The 23,146-nt window shown below is 38.2% G+C and overlaps 1 protein-coding gene across 1 annotated transcript in view; it reads left to right on the top strand.

The window, feature by feature from the left end:
- The window catches only part of GPC6 (glypican 6), a 1,223,803-nt gene that overhangs the window by 608,924 nt on the left and 591,733 nt on the right, over positions 1 to 23,146 (top strand). The window lies entirely within an intron of this gene.

The following is a 23,146-nucleotide window of genomic DNA, read 5'->3' as shown; positions in this document are numbered from 1 at the left end:
TCAACAATATAGCAGTGAAACTTTAATCAAGAAAGGTTCAAAGCCAGGAGTCTTGTTCCTATGATGCTTGGCATTTCCGATGAGTTTTAAGGGAGGGTGCATCAGAGGTGGTGATCCCCTGGAAGAAAAGGCGACGGTCTGCAGGTGGAGACCAGCCTTTGTTCAGGACAGCAGCACCTGGCATTTCTTCTCCTTTATCACATGTGTCCAAGTGGCCAAATTCCTTCCTGCTGAAGAAAGAGGCTTTGCCAACACCTGTGGAACTGGATTAGGGAGGACTAATGGGTGTAGAATGTAGAATCTGGCAGTCCTTTTGTTATCCGTTATCTTTGTAAGTCCACACTATGTATTGTGTTGGGTTTATGAAAAAGATAAATCACTAATCCACTTTGGGGCCTTTCCTTGGGGGTGATGTCTCAAACCTTTAATGCAGGGGTCATTCTCTTCTATCTTTAAGCTCTTGCTTGACATTTAGCTTCTCTTATGAGATGGGTCTGCCCATTTATGAGGTCTGTCCCACAGATAAACTGACAGATGATGGGTTTAAGAAGTAAAGTAAAAGCAATACTTAGCAGGATTCTAATATGTCATTCCAAAAAGGTCATATTTGTACAAAGATTATTGTAGAACACTACTTTTTTATTGCAGGGCTGTGCCAAAGAGCCACAGGTTGTTTTTTGTTTTTGTTTTTTTTTTTCATAACTATTGATACTCTCTTGCTATGTTTTCTTTCCACTTTGATCACACTATTTATATTTTGCCATAACAATAATGAATACCTTAGAATATTTCTCTGTGACACTTTTTATAAACTTGTAACTCATTTTATTTCATTTTTTAATTTGGAAGGGAGGTAGACATAGAGGGATATATAATCTGCTGGCCTAATCCCCAAATGCCTGCAACAGGCAGGGCTGGGCCAAGATAAACCTATGAGCCCAGAACTCCATCTGGGTCTCCCATGTAAGTGGTAGGGACGCAAATACTTGAGCCGTTCTCTGCTCCCTCCCAGGATGCACATTAGCAGGAAGGTGTATTGCAAGTGAATAGATAGGACTTGAACAAGGCATTCTGACATGAGATGTAGGTGTCCCAAGCCTTGGCTTAACCCCCTGTACCACAATGCCTACCACATACAACCCATTTTCAAATGATGAATTTCTAAAGAGTTTATTGGACTGTATGGAAAGACTATTTCCAAAATAACTTTGCAGGGATAGTAATAAATGGCTTAATAATGCAAAGTTCATATAACTTCAAAACAGTACTTCTTATTATATAGCAACAACATTTAGATGCCAACGGAACCAAGGCCCCAAAAGTAGATTAATAAGAAATTAGCCAGGTAGAATAGCCAAGAGCAAGTATGATCACCTGAAGAGAGTCTGTAAACTACAGATAACCATACAACATAGATATGCATTCCATATTTTCTTGATCAGATGTCATTTGTTGTAAAAACAAGTTAAATAAAGATAATAAGTGAAACTGCAAATACATGTAGTCACAGAAGCATCTGGTGGAAGCCTTTGCTTTGGTGGGAAAACTAAGCCTGCATCTAGCCCTTGAGAAACATGAGATCAGAGGTTCAAAGAATGGAGTGACACATGCAAACATTCCAGATAGTTCTTATGGATCCTGCCTGAGTAGGAGTAATGCTTAGATGCACATAGGGTGGTCTGGGAAGGCTCTGGTGAGATAAGAGAATATCTGTTTTCTAGTGAAGCTGTTGTACTGCTGACTGTCTTGTTTTCCAGAGCATGGCATTAGCAACAGCTGCATAGATGGCACTTCACTTGGTGCCTTATTTGAGGCATATGTCTACCCAAGGCTGGCACATTCCTCTTTATGGTGGAGGGTAACATCATGGGGCAGCCTTCAGAGGAATATGACTTTTGTTTATCTTTCCAGGGTGGTAAGCAATATATTCTTCAATACTGCATTCTTGCTTTCTCAGATTCCTTCAGGACCAACATTCATTTGTAGAGAAGGTACTGCGGGTGTGTGATGTAGTTAGTGGATCATGTTGTCATAGAAAAACACTTGCTTTATGCAAATATTGCCTGATCTGACCTGGGTTTCATTAGCCCTAATCAACTGAAATCATAAATCCTAGGCTGACACATAGCACCGCCTTTGGACAAAGATAGACTGAAGTATGTAGGTAGGAAGGTAGGTAGATTTCTTCTGATTAAAAGAAGCTGAAATTTTTATTTATTTTTTTTCTGAATGTATGACTCAAGCATTTCAGTGTTTTACCAATGAATTTTCTCACCTAATAATTACCAGATGGTTTATAGCTCAGTAAACTACAAATAAATCTACTAGTGTTACAATGATTTTCAGCACCCAAACTATCTTTATAAGAAGAATAAAATATTATGAGAACTAAATACATTAAGTGGAGAAGAAAAAATTATATTGAGTTTTAGGCCTTTCCTAAATATGAGAAGCTTCCCTGTGCTCTAGTAATTACATGATTTAGAGTTGGTGAAATGATGGCCAAAGAGTTAAAAAATTTGGGACACAATTCCCAATTTGAGAGCCACAGAGTAGTTTTATCTCCTGAAGGGTATTTTGGGAATTTTTTACCCTTCCATTTCTCTCTATCTCTTTTTACAGTGACTTTTTAAATCTTGACGACATCATTAATAAGTTCTAATTAATTGTTTAGACTAGAAGATTTATCTCCTTGGCAAAACACAGCAGTTTGACACAAATGTTTTGACATACTGTTATAGGGAATTTCCCTGTAAGAAAAATGAATGGACTAGTTTGTAAGCATCAGCAGAGTTAATTTGAGAACTCATGCTTGCTATTTTATGGATATAAATTTTGTTTTTTTTCTAACCTTTGGATGGAGCAAGTTTACTTTAAGTAACTACCCCCAAGCTATTTCTCTTACAGTCATTATGTGATTATAGAGTGACTATCTATGTCCTTGAGCTGAGAGTCATTTTCTCTGTGAATTGCCATTTTTGAGCATGCCAAGTGTTGGCAAGATGTGGAGTATCAGGAGCCTTCACTCTTTGCTGGTGAAAATGTGCAGAATCTGCTGTTTTTCACCTCTGATTCTTTTAAGTTACATAGCTGTGATCAAGTCTCTGAACTCCCTGTGGTTTATAGGCTTGTTAACCAGGCACTTGCCATGCTCACTATATTGTGATAAATAATGTAGGGTGAGAGTGGAAAAGCAAAACTCTAAGCTGCCTATAAAAATAAGTGATAATGTAGTAGCCCAGATAGAATAGATCCTATGTATTAGCATTGTCCCTTTATTAAAGCACCACCTCTTCCCCTGATACACACCCTCAGTGAGTGGGGACATGCATGCCCACAGCCACTCTGAATGCTTGTGAGTCATTGTGAAGAACAGAGTAGGCTTCCTAGGGAGATCTGAGCAGTTTGCTTAATCCAAGCTTCTGTTACTCATTGTGGAGGCAAATGCAGAAATGAATCTGGTGTCGTTGCAGTCTATCATGATGTCATTTACACAAAGATGTGCCTGTCATATCTTCCAGCTTTATTAAAGAGTCTTCTATGAGTCAAAGCTGTAAATTATGTGAAAAGCAATCATTTTAACTATAGAAGTCATTTCATGGATTCATTCCAGATGAATCAAATTAGGTAGGTAGTAGAGTTGGGATTCATAGAACTTGAACTACTGACAAATACTCTTAAATATCTATCCATCCAACTCTCATCTATATAGCTGTCAAGATATCATGTATCTGTCTTTTCTTTTTAAGATTTATTATTTATTTTAAGGCAGAGTTATGGTGAGGACACACACACACACACACAGCAGGCAGGGAGAGGGGGATCTTCCATCTACTAGTTCACTCCCCAAATGACTGAAATGGTCACAGCTTAACCAGGCCTACAGGATCCTAGAACTCCTTCTGGGTCTCCCATGTGGGTGGAAAGAGCCCAAGTGCCTGGGCCATCACCCACTGCTTTCCCAGGCACGTTAGCAGGGATTGGTTCAGAAGTGGAGGAGCAGGGACTCAATCCAATGCTCATATGGGATGCTGGTGTCATAGGCAGCAGCCTTACCTGCCACGCCACTCTGGCCCCTATCATATTTTTTCTATCTAAAATCTTTCTTCCTTGCAGATCTTGACTTTAAAATGAGAATATGGCTTTTAATCTTTGGTAAGACCAGAATATTTTCATCAACAGACCTTGAAAAGATGCTAAAGTGGTTCATCCACCTGAGCAAATAGCTCTGAATTAACAATGTGTATCTAGAAAGCAATAGGCAGAGCCAATTTTCAATAAATGCATTGGGTGCATTATGAGGCTAAAAAATTTATCATCAAATTTGATGAAACAAAGTCTGTAAAACTCCTCCATTTAAGGCATTCTCTGGCCACAATGGAAAACCATTCTGAATTTATTATGAACTAATTTTACAAGGGAAATGGCATGCCTTTTAGCTGTTGGATTCAGGGAAACAATATAAGACACAAAATAAGACTGCCTTTTGTAACTATCACCGGAATTACTGTTTTGTTCCTTTTGTGACAATTTTTTAATTGAAGTTAACTTTTTTTGGAGTGATCCAGAAATGAAAAGGTCCACTGAAAGGCCTTGGGTGAATGAAACAATTTTTGTAGTTTTTCTGTAGTTAGTGTTTTCTCTTTAGAAACTGATAATTATTTGGTGTAGATTACCTCAGTAGTATACAATGTCAGAAGAATAAGTAAATCTCTTGAAATTATCAGTAGGGCTTCTATGTTGACATCTTTTAAATCAGCATACGTAACCTATGTTGTAGCCTTTGACATTATATTTAGGAAGTACATTGAAGTTTAATGATAACTACTGATAATAATATTAGTATACTAGGAATCACAGCAATAGAAATAGATTATTAATATTCGTTGAAAATGTATGAATTTTATCACAGTGCATGCTATGCTCTTGAAATCATGAAACTAGAAGGAGATCAAGGTGGTAGAAGAACGTGCACAAGCGAGAGACGTGTCCATTTTGGTTTACATAATTTGATTGCTTTGATTAAAGCACTTGATTGTTTTTTCCTACTTTTAAATTATCTTGCAAAATTTATAGTCCGGATATGCAGATTTGGAAAATGGTTATAGAAGAAAGCAAAATGTGAGGAAAGTGAAACCATTTATTTCCAAAACATTAAATGCTGTTTGTATGTCACTTTCTTGACCTTTTGTAGTTTGTGTCTGTTTCTAATAACCCATATTTGAGTTATTTTACTTTATTTTAATTATGCTATCTGCAGGAATTCCATTAAAATAAGTACATTTTCTCTTCCCTGAATCCAATGTTGAAGTATTAATTTCATTGAAATGAGAAGTTAAGTGGCTCCTTAATCCTGTCTAAAAAGTACTATGAATAGAAAAGTTCAGGAACCACAGTTTTGTCAAAACTTTACTTCTCAGATACATCCTCTGCCCCTTACAGAGGTGCTTTTTTATGATAATACACCATTTATCTGACCCAAATTCTGGATCTTTTTTATAAAAACAGAGCCAGTATGGAGATTTTTTTTTTTTTTTTTTGGACAGGCAAAGTTAGAGAGAGACAGAAAGAAAGGTCTTCCTTTTCCATTGATTCACCCCCAAATGGCCAGCACGGCCGGTGCGCTGCGCTGATTGGAAGCCAGGTGCTTCCTCCTGGTCTCCCATGCGAGTGCAGGGCCCAAGGACTTGGGCCATCCTCCACTGCCTTCCCCGGGCCACAGCAGAGAGCTGGACTGGAAGAGGAGTGACCGGGACAGAATCCGGCACCCCAGCTGGGACTAGAACCTGGGGTGCCGGCACCGCAGGCGGAGGATTAGCCAAGTGAGCTGCAGCGCTGGCCTGCCAGTATGGAGATTTAGCTCCATTTTTAGCAATAAATTTTTGTTCAGTGAGTTTTGTACATCAAGTGCTGTTGGTAAGTTCTTAACATTTACAGACTAATATTAATTGGAAAGAGGAATAACAGAAACAAGTAATAGCAATATATATTGAAAGAATTATCAATAAGTACTTTAATAACTGGGTACAAGTACATTTCCAGGGTTATAGATGTCTGAGCATGTGTTGAAGGATCTGTGGACATTGGACAGCTGATTAAGAAACTAAGAATGGTGCAAGGTATTTTAAGCAGCCAACAGTTGAGCACAAGAGCAGAAGTATGAAACTAAATTATGTGTATAGAGTGTTATAAGCTGATGGAATTCTTAAGGAATAAAGTAAAAAGCACTGTATAGCAGGAGATAAGTCCGAAAACCTTAGCTGAACCTTTGAGTAACAACTCTTTCATGAATGATTCTATGCATGTTTAGTCTGCCCATGTAATGAAAAAGACACATTTTCCATGGATAGACACATTCCAGTGTTTTTGAGGGACTTGTGCTGAACACCTACTATGTGGCAGGAATTGTTCAGTAAGAAACAAAGAAAACAATGAGTGACATCACCTTTAGGAAATCATAGTCTGTCCAGAGGAGACAGAGGTGTAAAAGGTTCAAATGTAGTACAAACATTTGGGTTAATGATGGGACTGTGGATAAAATTCTGTGGGAACCAAGAGCAATACATGCTTTCTTTGCTCAATTGGCGACCAGGGCACCTTAGAGTAGGGGATAGATAGACGTGGAATTAAAGAATGGAAGAAAGGCTTACAGAGGGGAGCAAGGGCATGGTTTTCTTGCCAATACCCAACATGTACAAATATTTGAATCATGAAAAGTTGTGGTTCTTTGGAAATGAGACCAGCAGGGAGGTTTGGACCATCTCATATGGTCACTCTATTTCAACTACAGGAATTTGAACATCTTTGCACAGACAAGGGCTGTCTGCCAAGATTTTTCAAAAGAGAAATACCAGATTTTCCTTAAGAGAAATGGTCATAGAGATGATATACTGGATGGAGGGAGACTGATTTCAGATGCTGGGATGGGAATCTGTTGTAATTGACCAAATGAGAGATGTCTGGTGCTGTCTTTTCAGTTTCTATCTCCAGCATCCAATAGTTTTTGGCACACACTTTGTTTCACTTTAGGAACTGTTGTCTGTCTGCTGACTGGTTTGAGAACAACGAAGATAATAAATGTTTGTTGGCAAAGGATGATAACATTTGCTAGAGAAAGAAGGGAACAGGATCAGATGAAAAATCAGGGAGTTATACATTTAAAGAGGATTCAGAAGAGGAAGACAAATGATGGGAACCAGAAAACCATGGTGTCTTGAAAGTTAAGGGAAAGAGATTTTAAGAAATAAGCAAATGGACAGCATCAACTGTTGTGGACAGTTACATGAGAAGGGCCGAGGAAACAGACCTTTGGGGCTGGCTGTGAAATGTTACTAAGTTTAGCTAGCACATTTTGACCAGAGTGAATTTAATTGTTTCAGACATTAACTTTTGTCCCTACATGTTCAAGAACAGGGTACACAGACAAGTGTTATCATTCATAACAAGTACAAAAAACGCAGTCTTTTAAAAACCTTCACAGCAATTGCACATTTCCCCAACATCCAAGACACCATCAGTAGACCTCCTTGGTTGTCATTGAACTTGCATGATCAGTCCCCTATGGCATGAACTGCATGCATATCGATTTGGTTCTTTTTTATTTATTTTTTTTTTGACAAGGCAGAGTTAGGGGGAGAGAGAGAGAGAGAGAGAGAAAGGTCTTCCTTCTGTTGGTTCACCCCCCAAATGGCTGCTACAGCCAGCGCACTGCGCCGATCCAAAGCCAGGAGCCAAGTGCTTCCTCCTGGACTCCCATGCCGGTGCAGGGCCCAAGCACTTGGGCCATCCTCCACTGCCTTCCTAGGCCACAGCAGAGACTGGACTGGAAGAGGAGCAACCAGGACAGAATCTGGCACCCCAACTGGGAGTAGAACCCAGGGTGCCGGCGCCACAGGTGGAGGATTAGCTAAGTGAGCCGTGGTGCCGGCTTCGATTACGTTCTAAAGGATAGATACTCGCTCATGACATATCAGGAAAAATAGTTCATTTGAACCACAACGGATAGTTCGAGATGCAGTATTTCAGAATAATAACAAAATAATGAACATATTTTGACTGATCCTGTTGGTATGTTTAGTCTTTTATCTTTTTCTGTGTTCAGTCTCAGAACATCTTTCTGTGCCTTCCTGCCCTAGCCTTTTCTCCCTGTGGTATGTTCTCTATATTTACAACCACAATGGACTCTCAGGAAACCCATTCTGATTGGCAAGTCTGCTTTTTGCTTGTGTCCCACAAATACAAGGACTCCTCTGGGGCCATGGAAAATGTGTGCTACAAGCAGACAAGACATCTTTGTTACTAATAGGGTACATCCACTGGTGATATGTGCCAATTAAGGCACAACACAAATATAAAAAAAAGCTCAAGGATAAAACTCTAGTGCTATAACTCAAAGAATGCTGCTTCTAAAATGGCTTCATAAAGAACAATGGACCTGACAGTTTTTATACCAGTGTCAATGCTACCTCTGTTATTGGATATTTAACTTTGAACACATTAATGCTCTTCCTACCTGAAGGTTCTGGGAAAGGAGGTCTGAACAACAGTCATGCTGTGATTACTTACACATGCAAAAGCTCGCTCGGAGCAACGACAGGAAGCATTGCTGGGTATGCGATATCATAGGCCAGACTTGAAAGTTTGGAGGATTTCTCTTTTATTGTCCCATCTTTAGATATTCATTGTTACAAGGACATTCCCTGATGTGCCATCAGTGCACTGTAGAGGTTTATGAGCCACGATATAAAGAATTTTAATAAAGCTTGACAGATATATCGCATTAACAGTTGCTGACACAGGACGTATGTAGGGAGCATGACATACTAGTATTTTCCAAAATGGGGTGTTAGGTCATACAGATATTTGCTTGTAAGAATTGTGGGGGGTATGTTATGGCATTCCATGGATTTTCTTCCCTGATATCTTTGTGATTACAGGCTAGGGTTATCCCCCTGCATTTTTCTGCCTCTTCACCTTGATAAGCAACATTCAGCACAAACACAATGGATCAATCCCAGATCCTTAAATATAGCACACAACATGTAAATGCTACTTTTTCGTGTGTCCAACTGTCCAAGGAAATGGACAGTTTAGAGTGTCAGTAATAGGATAATAGTGACCTTGGGATTCAAATGTGAGTGAAACTATAGCCTAAATCAATAGATACTCCACGTTAACATCAGACAGCACTTAAGCAGCTTGCATAGACAGAATTTTTTAACTTATTTTCACCCTTGCAGGAACGTGCTACATGTCAAAAATGCTACTGGCATACTTAAATCTTAGAACCCAGTGGGTTTTATATGGAAATTTTATTCTCTTTGGCTCATAATATCTGAAAAGATCAGAAAAGCAAGATTTTTTTTGTGTGGAAATTTTGTAATCAAGAAGCTCATCCATTGAAATTTTGAACTTTTAAAAGATATATTAACTATGGAAACATAAGGCTTCATACTGTCCTTTTAGTAGGTACACAAGTCCCTCCCTCCAAAAATACATCCATTTATAAATAATGAGTCTTAAAACTTTCATTTGCTCCTGGAGTTCTAAAAAGATATTTTATTATTAAAATATTTATATATATCAAGACATAAGGCAATTTTTTAATGAAATATATTTCAAAAAATGAACAATATGTAATAAGTGCACTGTTTTATAGTGCTTTTACAAACACCAAAGAACCTAGCACTCTTCAAAGATCTTCATTCCTTCCTTCTGAGGAATTTTTTGCTCAAATGAGAGGCTGGGCCAAGAGGATTTCAATGGTGCTAGCAGGAAAGCATTTTATTGAGAAGACAAACCTTATGATATACTGCTGCATTTGTAGGCCGAAGATAACTATATAAAATATTTATGACACAATTTCCATAAAATATCAGAAATATCTATTTTGGAATGGAGAAAAAAGTACCTTGACATTTTGGCTAGAATGGCAGATAGAATTCAGATTGCAAATTTTATCTTGGCAGTTTTTTTTTTTTTTTTTAGTATTAAAGTGGTATAATTTTTTTTCAGAAACAGTCTGATATGCCAATGTTGAATAAACTGTAAAATCTTTGACCCCTAGATATCTAAGATCTCCCTCTTGATCTATTAGTTTGTCACTTGTGTTTAAATTATGGGACAAAGAGAACTGGGGAAGTGATATACTCTTAGGAATCATCCCAAACAAGTGGATATTTTTTCCCCTTCAAATTATCAAGAAAATGCAAACAAAACTGCCCTTCTAGATTAAGTGACCTGGATATTTATCATCTTTTATGGTCAGAAAAATCATTTATTTTCATGTTTTTATGACTATAAAATTGATATGTATTCATCCAAAAATTGTTTTTGAAAAGCACAGAATACATTGAAGAAAACAAAATAATCCTAAATGCCCAGAGGATTAGTTACCCAGAGGTAACTAATTTCAAAAATTTGTATTTCTAGTATACCTCTCATTTAATCTGATATCATCAAATCATGTTGGATGTTCTAATAGTGAATTCTTCTTTTGTATTTTAACATAATATGCATTTTCCTATATTAGTTATCAGTGATAGTTTTTAAAGAACTCCTATATCTTAAAACCATTTTTATAACCTACAGGATTCATTTGCTGCCAATATATCTGGGAATCATTCATGAATAGTAACTTCCTCACCATTTTTACAAAAGAAGAAAATACAGTCTTCAGTGGTTTGTATGCATGTGTGTGTATGTGCATGAAATTGAGCACCTGTCCTGACTTATTTTCAGTCAAAATTCCAGGATGTATGACTTCCTCATCATGTATTTGACTATAAAGTTTATTGATTGATTTATCATACTCTAGATAACTGCATGACTTAGAAGCATTTTTATTTTTTTTTTCAAAAGTGAAAAGAAAGGTGGAAGCATGAAGAAGATGTAGGAAAGAAGATGATAGAAAAATATTTAGTAGAAATCCACAGACAATACTTTCCACTGGGTCAAAAATCTGAATCTATGACAGATTGCAAACTGGTGGACTGTCGTCCAAACTGGCCCACAGATAACATTTTTTTTTTTTGGCGTGGATTCTTTAAAATTTCAAATGGAGTTTCAAGATTGGGAGAATTCACATAAAATGTGGGTTTTTACACTTTCTTGGAAGGTACAACCACTCTGGGCTTGCAACCGCATAACAAAAATCAGCTGGAGTTGATTAATGTTTAGACTGAACTTGTTTAGCTTCAATAGCCATGTCCCGGTTTGACGCAGGTCTGGTCACTCCTGTAGTTGGCATGATGCTGAAGTTCGTTGTCATCTTTCGTAATGCTTGGCTTTTGCTTTCATAAAAGAGAAATATTTCTCTGTACCTAGTCTTCTACCAAAAATGAAATATTGAAAGCCAAATTTCAATGAAAAGCCAAATTTCAAGGCCATGTTTGATGAAAAAAAATAGTATAGTAGGTAGCTGTATTCTGATAGCTGTAATGAGGGCACTCCAAAAAGTTTGTGGAAAATGCATTTAAAAGGTAGATTTATTTGGGTCCAGAAAGTTTTTGAAATCCATACATACAAGGGATCTACAAAAAGTTCATGGAAATGTATATCATGAAAAAAACATGCATGGACTCTTAAAGTATTCCTTAATCAGATGTTAGAATGAGGAAAGACTCCCCCTCCCCTAACTTACCAGTGACCTCAAAAACATCCTCATAATACATACAATCACTCCGGGTTTATTCCTGACAAAATGAATATTAAGTGAGCACAGGGCCTAGCATTTTTTTTCCATCAAGGTCATCATAGTATCATTACCATTATGAAATGCTGTTCCTGTCTAATGTAAATTGAAGCTGATGGATGGTGAGCAGTCCTCCTTGCCACCCACCACGTTCACACATTGGCCTTTCAGCCTTACTTAAAACTCCAAGATAGTTGGGATTATTATCCCAGTTATTAGACAAGGACCCTGGGCTGAGTGACACTGAGCCACTTCTGCAGTTCCACACTTCAGCAGAGAGTTGAGGTTTTTGTCTTTGAAGAGAACAACCTGGATTAAAGCTCCTTGGCATAGAGCAGTACCATTTAATAGAATGCTTATGCGAACGATGTAGGTAATTCAAAATTTTGTGTAACTACAGTAAAGTACAACTGGTCCATAGACATGTGTCATCTGAGTAGAACATTTTATTTAACCCAGTGTACCCTGAACATTGCCGTTTAACTATGAAATCAATGGAAACATCAATATAACTTTTCATTTTCTTATAAAATCAATTTTAAAAGAACTTTTAAATTGCTCTGATACACTTAGATCTTTTTTTAAAAAAAATTCTAATACTCATAATATGTGGCCCATAATCCAATTAAATAACTCTAAACTACATGATTCGTTTGTGTTGAGGTACCATTTAGGATAGATCAGTTTTCTGGAAGGGAGTCTACCTTTCAAATCACAACCTCTTTTTTTTTTTAACTTTTATTTAATGAATATAAATTTCCAGTGTACAGCTTATGGATTACAATGGCTTCCCCCTCCCATAACTTCCCTCCCACCCGCAACCCTCCCCTCTCCCGCTCCCTCTCCCCTTCCATTTGCATCAAGATTCATTTTCAATTCTCTTTATATACAGAAGATCAATTTAGTATAAAGATTTCAACAGTTTGCACCCACATAGAAACACAAAGTGAAACATACTGTTTGAGTACTAGTTATAGCATTAAATCACAATGTACAGCACATTAAGGACAGAGATCCCACATGAGGAGCAAGTGCACAGTGGCTCCTGTTGTTGACCCAACAAATTGACACTCTAGTTTATGGTGCCAGTAACCACCCTAGGCTGTCGTCATGAGTTGCCAAGGCTATGGAAGCCTTCCAAGTTTGCCGACTCTGCTCATATTTAGACAAGGTCATAAAAGACAGAGTGAGGATAGTAACCAATGATCCTAAGAGTGGTATTTACCAGGTTTGAACAATTATACAGCATTAAGTGGGGAAGAGGACCATCAGTACACACAGGTTGGGAGTAGAGCCATTGGTGGTAGAGTAGAGGTTATGATTACAAAGGAATGAGGCCCAAGTACGCTAGACAGGGTCTAGAACAAAGGACAGAGTCATTATTAGATGTGCTAAGAAAGGTGCTGTCTAAGCTACAATTAAGTTTTCTGATTGAGAGGCAAATAGAACCTGATAGAAGGGGCTTGATAATAATCTGGTGGGCTTTAGGCCTTGTAAGTTAACAGGCCCAGACCTACCTATCTCTTCACATGGGGTATATCCTAAGGGAGGTGTGAACCTCCTAGGGGAAGGCACTCTGTTGACTTTCATTACTTGGCTGGCCTGGGAGGAGAGCTGGCCAGATAAAGGCAGGGGGCATCTCTAACAAGAAATTGACAGTTCTGCCTGCAATGTTGCTGACCCTACTTGACCATCCCCTCAGCTGCAGTGGTCACTTTGGAAGTTGGGCTGAGTGAAGGGCTTTTCAGCTTCGAGCCAATAAGATCTGTGGCTCTGACCTGGGCATCCTTCGACTCCAGGGCAGGTCCATGTCCAGTGATCCAACTCTTGGCAGAGCTGCCAGGGCTCTTCACAAGCTGACTTCTGCTGAAGCCCAGGCTTACCACTTTGAAAGCCACTGCAGTGGAATGGCCTGTTGGGTCTCCTTGAGGGCAGATCACTGTACAGATCAGCCATTAATAGGCCTGCCACCCATTGCTTCTGATGCCTAGCTTTCTTTTCTTTCTGGTTTGTGTTAAAGCAGACCAGAGGATGCAAGTCAAGGGAGTGCCCGTGTCCCATCTATAATCTTCGGTGGCCTGAACTACAAGTCTATAGTCACAGGCATGTTCTGTAGTAGTTTTTCTAAGGTAGACAATGCCCATGAGGAAAATTATATTCTCACTTTAAAACTTTCTTTCCCTTTGGTCTGAAAGGGAGGTTTTTTCTACTTACTGTATACTTCGCTGATGGACAAGTGAATCTAGCTATGAGATTATTATTTAAGTTCTTATTTTGGCTATGCTATTACAGAAAAATGTTAGCCATCTCTTTTATAAGGTCTAAAGATTAAATTGTGCGTCCTACAGATTCCTTCATAATAGAATTAGTTTCCTACCTTGAAGAGAATAGAGAAATGAAAGAAGAAGTTGGGCTTAGAATAGAGAAATGAGGGAGCAAGTCCTAGATTGCTTGCTGACAATAACAATATCACATGAATACTTAGCAAACAGTTTCAACCATTAGATAACAACTTAAGAAAACATTTACCAGAAGATCCGATGCCTTCTATAAATTTTAAGAATCATGTATTTGAAAACACCTCTTAAATATCTAACATGGTGTAGTTTGGTTAACCAGTAAACTTAAGCACAACCATATAAAATGTTTTTAGTTTCTTTCTACCAACAAGTTTAAAACATATGATACACAGATTCAGGTCACACAAATTAAAATGTATCTTTGATTGATTTTAGCAGCTTAAATTTATGGACAATCTTATCTATAAGCCATTTAAAATAAAACTCTTAATAAAATTTCCCCATGTGGACATACAATATGTCCACACATATAACATAGCATAATAGACCAATATAGCAATTTTAATAATAGCTTTTAAAATCTTTAACTCTTTTTGGAGATTGCCAATTGATTTGAATTGCTTTTTGTTTTTAGTAACCTCAGTTAACCATACTTTCTCTCAGTTGGTACTGTTAATACATTATTGGCTTCATCTGTTTACAGAGCCATCCCAAATACTGAATACAATAGAAGTGGCTGGAAAAAGTCCATAGGAACCTATAGGAGGGCAGCTAAACACAGAACCAACAACGCTTTAGTTTTGTGAGCAGCACATCATATATAACTGTGGATGACAAAAGACTTTAAGTCGCCATGTTTAAAATTATAAACTCATCAACCAATGAGAGGCACTTGCTTACTTGACAGTATTCTTGAAAGCACCTGTAGGATTTTACAAGTATTTAACCCTTTAGGCCTCTGGAACTTTCTCATTAAGATAACTATCATGTCTAGTAACACAAGATCATTAGACTTTTTAATTCTCAAACATTTGTATTAATAGCATTTCCATTATAGAAACTTAAAGTTTGGTACCACATCACATCTTGACAGTACTTCTAATATAATCCAAATAGCCTGATTAGTCGGTGTCTCTATAAGATGAGAGACATAGGTCCTTTGATTTTTTCAGTTGGGCCCAAACTGGAAAAACCAAAGTCCAGGATTTACTGGAAATTTTAGAGACCAGATTGTTTGAAACTTTGATTTTTTGAATGCCTGTCAAGAATGCCAAGAAGGCTCAAAATCCAAAATATCTGGTTGAAATAAGATTCCTTAAAATCATGACATAACAGAGACCAAATTTGATCATTGTTACAAGGTGATTATTCAAATCTTTGAAAATAAGCACATATTTAAATAACCCATAGCTCTTAATAAAAATGCAGCTGTTTTTGAACAATTAGAATTTAACAGACATCAAGAGAACATAATAGATTACTTTAACACATTGCTTTAACAGAGCATCAGAGTTTAATTCTATGTCAAAGAGAAATTGAGCTTCCTGTGATCTTTTGCTGTGAGGTTTCCTTCCTTTACCTTCTTTCATATTGGTGACCATGTTTCTGTGTTTCTGTGTGTAACACATCTTTAAGCATCTTTTGCAGGGCAGGACGAGTGGCAACAAATTCTTTCAGTTTCTGTTTGCTATGAAAAGTCTTAATTTCACCTTCATTCACAAATGAGAGTTTTGCAGGATATAATATGCTGGGCTGGCAGTTTTTCTCTCTTAGTGCCTGGGCTATGTCTCGCCACTCCCTTCTAGCTTGTAGGGTTCTGATGAGAAGTCTGCTCTGAGTCTAATTGGAGATCCTCTGAGAGTAATCTGACATTTCTCTCTTGCACCTTTTAGGATCTTTTCTTTATGTTTCACTGTGGTGAGTTTGATTACAACATGTCGTGGTGAGGATCTCTTTTGGTCATGTTTATTAGGGGTTCTATAAGCTTCCTGTACTAACATGCCTCTGTCCTTCTCCAAACCTGGGAAATTTTCTGCTAGTATCTCACTGAAAATGCCTTCTAATCCTTTCTCCCTCTCCATGCCTTCAGGAACTCCTAGAACCCAAATGTTGGGTTTTTTAATAGTATCCTGTAGATTCCCGACAATATTTTTTAGATTTCTAATTTCTTCTTCTTTTCTTTGGTTTGCCTGTTTCCTTTCCTGTTCTCTGTCTTCTAAGTCTGATATTCTCTCTTCTGCTTCGCCCATTCTGTTTTTAAGGCTCTCTAATGTGTTTGTCATTTGATCTATTGAATTGTTCATTTCATTGTGGTTTTTGTCACTATGACAGTTTCTTGTTCCACTAGTTGTTTCATTTCATTTTGATTCCTCCTTAATATTTCATTTTCACGAGAGAGATGTTCTATCTTGTCCATTAAGGATTTCTGTAGTTCAAGAATTTGTTTTTGAGAACTTCTTAATGTTCTTATCAATTTTTTGAGATCCGCTTCTTGCATTTCTTCGATCTCATCTTCTTCATAATCTTGAATTGGGATGTCTTTTTCATTTGGGGGCATCATAGTGTCTTCCTTGTTCTTGTTAGCTTGGTTTTTGCATTTGTTGTTTGGCATGTTGGAGATATTTGGTTTCTTCACTGTGGTGTTTTTTCTTGTTACACTATGGCTCTATATTAAGTGGACTGTCTGCTTTCGGTGGAGCCTTAGAGGCTTGAGATGAGTGTGGACTGAGAGCTGTGTTTGGTTCCTCAGGGTTGAGGGTGTGTCAAAGATGACACTCCCAGGTTAGGTGTGGTAAATCTCTCTTTCTTTCTTTTTTTGATTCAAAAGGGAAGTAATTCTGCACAGCTGAACGTAATTGGAGGTAGTTAGCAGGCGAATGATATACACACAGGAGCAAGAGATCTGAAGCTCTTTCCCAAGGACCACACAGGGAATCTCTGCTGCCCTTGGTGTGTGCTCCAATTCTCCTGCAGTCTCCCACTGGGTTTCCAAGCTAGATGCTAATCTCCTGTTATTTCACCCCTCCCCCCAGAGTCAGGTTTTGTTTTTTTTTTTTAACTTTTATTTAATGAATATAAATTTCCAAAGTATAGCCCATGGGTTACAATGGCTTCCCCCCTCCCATAACTTCCCTCCCGCCCGCAATCCTCCCCCTTCTCGCTCCCTTTCCCCTTCCATTCATGTAAAGATTCATTTTCCATTCTCTTTGTATACAGAAGATCAGTTTAGTATATATTAGGTAAAGATTTCAACATTTTGCCCATATAGCAACACAAAGTGAAAAAACTACCATTGGATTACTAATTATAGCATTAAATAGCAATGTACAGCACATTAAAGACAGAGATCCTACATAATTTTTTTTTCAAATTAATTAATTTTCTATGCCATTTCCATTTTAACACCAGGTTGTTTTTTTTTTTTTCATTTCCAATTCTCTTTATATACAGAAGATCAATTCAGTATATAATTAGTAAAGACCTCATCAGTTTGTGCCCACACAGAAACGCAAAGTATAAAAATACTGTTTCAGTACTAGTTATAGCATCACTTCGCTTTAGACGACACATTAGGGACAGATCCCACATGGGGTGTAAGTACACAGTGACTCCTGTTGCTGATTTAACAATTTGACACTCCTGTTCATGGCGTCAGTAATCTCCCTAGGCTCTAGTCATGAGTTGCCAGGGCTATGGAAGCCTTTAGAGTTCGCTGACTTTGGTCTTATTCCGATAGGGTCATAGTCAAAGTGGAAGTTCTCTCCTCCCTTCGGAGAAGGGTACCTCCTTCTTTGATGGCCCCGTTCTTTCCACTGGGATCTCATCACAGAGATCATTCATTTAGGTCTTTTTTTTTTTTTTCCATGATATCTTGGCTTTCCATGCCTGCTATACTCTCATGGGCTCTTCAGCCAGATCTGAATGCCTTGAGGGCTGATTCTGAGGCCAGAGTGTTGTTTAGGACATCTGCCATCCTATGAGTCTGCTGTGTATCCCACTTCCCATGTTGGATCTTTCTCTCCCTTTTTGATTCTATCAGTTAGTATTAGCACATACTTGTCTTGTTTGTGTGATCTCTTTGACTCTTAGACCTATCAGAACTATCAATTGTGAGCTGAAATTGATCACTTGGACTAGTGCGATGGCATTGGTACATGCCATCTTGATGGGATTGTGTTGGAATCCCCTGGCACGTTTCTAACTCCACCATTTGCGGCCAGTCCGATTGAGCATGTTCCAAATTGTTCATCTCCTCCCTCTCTTTTTCCACTCTTAGATTTAACAGGGATCACTTTTCAGTTAAAATTTAAACACCTAAGAATAATTGTGTGTTAATTACTGAGTTCAACCAATAGTACTAGAACAACAACAACAACAACAAATACTAAAAAGGATAAAGTATTACATTGTACATCTAAAGTCAGGACAGGAGCTGATCAGTTCATTGTTGCTTATAGTGTCCATTTCACTTAACAGGTTTCCCCTTTGGTGCTCAGTTGTCACCGATCAGGGAAAACAAATGATATTTTTCTCTTTGGGACTGGCTTAATTCACTCAGCATGATGTTTTCCAGATCCCTCCATCTTGTTGCAAATGACTGGGTTTCATTGTTTCTTACTGCTGTATAGTATTCTATGGAGTACATGTCCCATAATTTCTTTATCCAGTCTACTGTTGATGGGCATTTGGGTTGGTTCCAGGTCTTAGCTATTGTGAATTGAGCTGCAATAAACATTAATGTGCAGATGGCTTTTTTATTTGCCAAATTAATTTCCTTTGGGTAAATTCCAAGGAGTGGAACGGCTGGGTTGTATGGTAGGGTTATGTTCAGGTTTCTGAGGAATCTCCAGACAGACTTCCATAGTGGCTTAACCAGTTTGCATTCCCACCAACAGTGGGTTAGTGTCCCTTTTTCCCCACATCCTCTCCAGCATCTGTTGTTGGTCAATTTCTGAATGTGAGCCATTCTCACCGGGGTGAGATGGAACCTCATTGTGGTTTTGATTTGCATTTCTCTGATTGCCAGTGATTTTGAACATTTTTTCATGTGTCTGTTGGCCATTTGGATTTCCTCTTTCGAAAAATGTCTATTGAGGTCCTTGGCCCATCTCTTAAGTGGGTTGTTTGTTTTGTTGTTGTGGATTTTCTTGATTTCTTTGTAGATTCTGGTTATCAATCCTTTATCTGTATTATAGTTTGCGAATATTTTTTCCCATTCTGTTGGTTGCCTCTTCACTTTCCTGACTGTTTCTTTTGAAGTACAGAAACTTCTCAATTTGATGCAATCCCAAATGTTAATTTTGGTTTTGACTGCCTGTGCTGTTGGAGTATTTTCCAGGAAGTCTTTGCCTGTGCCTATATCTTGCAGGGTTTCTCCAATGCTCTCTAATAATTTGATGGTTTCGGGTCGTAGATTTAAGTCTTTAATCCATGTTGAGTGAATTTTTGTGTAAGGTGATAGGTATGGGTCTTGCTTCAAGCTTCTGCACGTGGAAATCCAATTTTCCCAGCACCATTTATTGAATAGACTGTCCTTATTCCAGGGATTAGATTTGGATCTTTGGTCAAATATAAGTTGGCTGTAGATGTTTGGATTGATTTCTGGTGTTTCTATTCTGTTCCATTGGTCTATCCATCTGTTTCTGTACCAGTACCATGCTGTTTTGATAACAACTGCCCTGTAGTATGTCCTAAAATCAGGTATTGTGATGCCTCCGGCTTTGTTTTTGTTGTACAGGATTGCTTTGGCTATTCGAGGTCTTCTGTGTCTCCATATGAATTTCAGCATCATTTTTTCCAGATCTGAGAAGAAGGTCTTCGGGATCTTGATGGGTATTGCATTGAATGTATAAATTGCTTTTGGGAGAATAGACATTTTGATGATATTGATTCTTCCAATCCATGAGCATGGAAGATTTCTCCATTTTTTGGTATCCTCTTCTATTTCTTTCTGTAAGGTTTTGTAGTTTTCATTGTAGAGATCTTTAACGTCTTTGGTTAAGTTTATTCCAAGGTATTTGATTGTTTTTGTAGCTATTGTGAATGGGATTGATTTTAGAAGTTCTTCCTCAGCCGTGGCATTGCCTGTGTATACAAAGGCTGTTGATTTTTGTGCATTGATTTTATATCCTGCTACTTTGCCAAACTCTTCGATGAGTTCCAGCAGTCTCTTAGTAGAGTTCTTTGGGTCCCCTAAATAAAGAATCATATCATCTGCAAAGAGGGATAGTTTGAGTTCGTCCTTCCCAATTTGTATCCCTTTAATTTCTTTTTCTTGCCTAATAGCTCTGGCCAAAACTTCCAGAACTATATCGAATAGCAGTGGTGAGAGAGGGCATCCCTGTCTGGTACCAGATTTCAGTGGAAATGCTTCCAACTTTTCCCCATTCAATAGGATGTTGGCCGTGGGTTTTTCATATATTGCTTTGATTGTATTAAGGAATGTTCCTTCCATACCCAGTTTGCTTAGAGTTTTCATCATGAAAGGGTGTTGTATTTTATCAAATGCTTTCTCTGCGTCTATTGAGAGAATCATATGGTTTTTCTTCTGCAGTCTGTTAATGTAGTGTATTACGTTGATTGTTTTGCGAATGTTGAACCATCCCTGCATACCGGGGATGAATCCCACTTGGTCTGGGTGGATGAGCTTTCTGATGTGTTGTTGCAATCTATTGGCCAGAATTTTATTGAGGATTTTTGCATCTATGTTCATCAGGGATATTGGTCTGTAATTCTCTTTCAATGTTGCATCTCTTTCTGGATTAGGAATTAAGGTGATGGTGGCTTCATAGAAAGAATTTGGGAGGATTCCCTCTTTTTCGATTGCTCTGAATAGTTTGAGAAGAATTGGAGTTAGTTCTTCTCTAAATGTCTGGTAGAACTCAGCAATGAATCCATCTGGCCCTGGGCTTTTCTTTGTTGGGAGGGCCTTTATTACTGTTTCAATTTCTGTGTCAGTTATTGGTCTGTTTAGGTTTTCTATGTCTTCCTGGCTCAATTTAGGGAGGTTGTATGTGTCCAAGAATCTGTCCATTTCTGATAGATTTCCTTGTTTGCTGGCATACAAGTCCTTGTAGTAATTTCTGATGATTCTTTTTATTTCTGTGGCGTCTGTTGTTACGTTTCCCATTTCATCTCTGATCCTATTGATTTGGGTCTTTTCTCTTCTTTTTTTAGTTAGTTGGGCCAATGGGGTGTCAATTTTGTTTATTTTTTCAAAAAACCAGCTCCTCGTTTGGCTGATTTTTTGTAATGTTTTTTTGGATTCAATCCTGTTGATTTCTTCTCTGATTTTAATTATTTCTCTTCTCCTACTGGGTTTGGGTTTGGTTTGCTGCAGATTTTCTAGATCCTTGAGATGACTTGAAAGCTCATCTATTTGGTGCCTTTCCAATTTCTTGATGTAGGCACCTATTGATATAAACTTTCCTCTTAACACTGCTTTTGTTGTATCCCATAGGTTTTGGTATGTTGTGCTGTTATCCTCATTTACTTCCAGAAAATTTTTGATTTCTCTTTTAATTTCTTCTATGACCCATTGTTCATTCAGGAGCATGTTGTTCAATCTCCATGTGTTTGCACGTGCTCTAGGGATTCCTGAGTTGCCAATTTCCAATTTCATTCCTTTGTGGTCTGAGAAGCTGCATGGTATGATTCTAATTCTTTTGAATTTGCTGAGACTTGCTTTATGGCCTAGTATGTGGTCAATCCTAGAGAGGGTTCCATGTACTGCTGAGAAGAATGTAAAGTCCTTAGATGTAGGATGAAATGTTCTGTAGATATCTGTTAGATCCATTTGGGCTATAGTGTCATTTAAATTTCTGCTAGGCTCAGGGCTGGTGCAGACCTGAGGTCACCCTGCTTATGAGGTATGTCAAAATGGCGCCTGCTCTTTGTCTTGCTCGCCTTTGAGAGGTGAGCGGAGAGAGAGAAACTTGTGTCCGTATCGGTCACTTTTTTTTTTTTTTCCTCTCTCTCTTCTAGTTAGCCTGGTGAACTTTTCCCCATGGAGTTTCAAGCCTCGTTCCCTCTAGTCTCCTCTTTCCGCTTGCCCGCTGGTGTCTCGGGCTATTGATGTTCAGCTCACCTCGCGTTCCAGCGCTGGTGTGTTGATTCTTCCGCTGGTGTCCCGAACTTGGGCTTCCACGCTCTCCACGCAGGTCCACTGTGAATCACTAGTTCCGGAAGAGTTTCCTCTGCTGTTTCTTCCCCTACTCTTCCTTGACCCTGCAGTATCTCCACTTTTATTAAAGTGTCTCCCCCGGACTTATAGTGTGTTCCCTTCCTATTCCGCCATCTTGCCGCTCTCCCCAAATCACAACCTCTTAAATAATGGTTCTTTTAGATTTCTCATGATAACAAATACATACTTGATTAAATTTCAGTGCATATTTTGTGCTTAAACACATCTTGATTTGTACTAGACACATTTTATATGCCCAAGAACCACATGCACCTAGTAGGTACTAAAGTGTACTGTATATTAATATTGTTTTAATGCATTTTTCTATTTATAGAAAATAAATCCTGGAAAGTCTAGTTATAAGGAAAATTGAGAGCCATTTTTGTTTGCATACTGCATTTCTATCATTGGATCTCTGTGATTAGAACTCTGATATAAATAACATGAACATTTTATGGTTAGGTTTGTTTTTGCCATTGTCTCAAAAGTCCTATATGTGATGGGACCTGTTTTCCCCAAAATAATGAGCAACAGATCTTTTGAAAAATCATAATGGATGGATTACTCTGATTTTCAATCTTTTCAATCCTGACAAAGTGGAGGAGACTAATTAGTTGTCAGCTGTCTGACATCAACAATCCACATAATTAATATGTGCCAAGTTGTGATCATGTGCTATTTAGCTCACTTGAAAGGTCCAACTGCTCATAAAAGGGGCCCATCATCAGATTCAATGACAAAACCACATGACTCATTTGTGTTCAGGTAGATTTGAGAGTATTCAATATTTTTTTGTGTGTAAAAATATTTTTCAGGTAACTGCCCCTGAAACATTGGTCCCCTTAGGTTTGTCACAAAACATTGTAGTGTATAGTTTAAAATCAATGGGAAGTGCCAGAATTGTGCTTAGATTAAGCCACCAATTGGAATGTCCACATCTCATATAGGAGTCCCAGCACCATTTCTGAAACA

The sequence above is a fragment of the Lepus europaeus genome, chromosome 6 (assembly GCF_033115175.1).
Source record: "Lepus europaeus isolate LE1 chromosome 6, mLepTim1.pri, whole genome shotgun sequence".
Taxonomy (NCBI): domain Eukaryota; kingdom Metazoa; phylum Chordata; class Mammalia; order Lagomorpha; family Leporidae; genus Lepus; species Lepus europaeus.
Note: the sequence above shows the minus strand (reverse complement) of the source record. Positions and strands in the feature narration are given on the sequence as shown.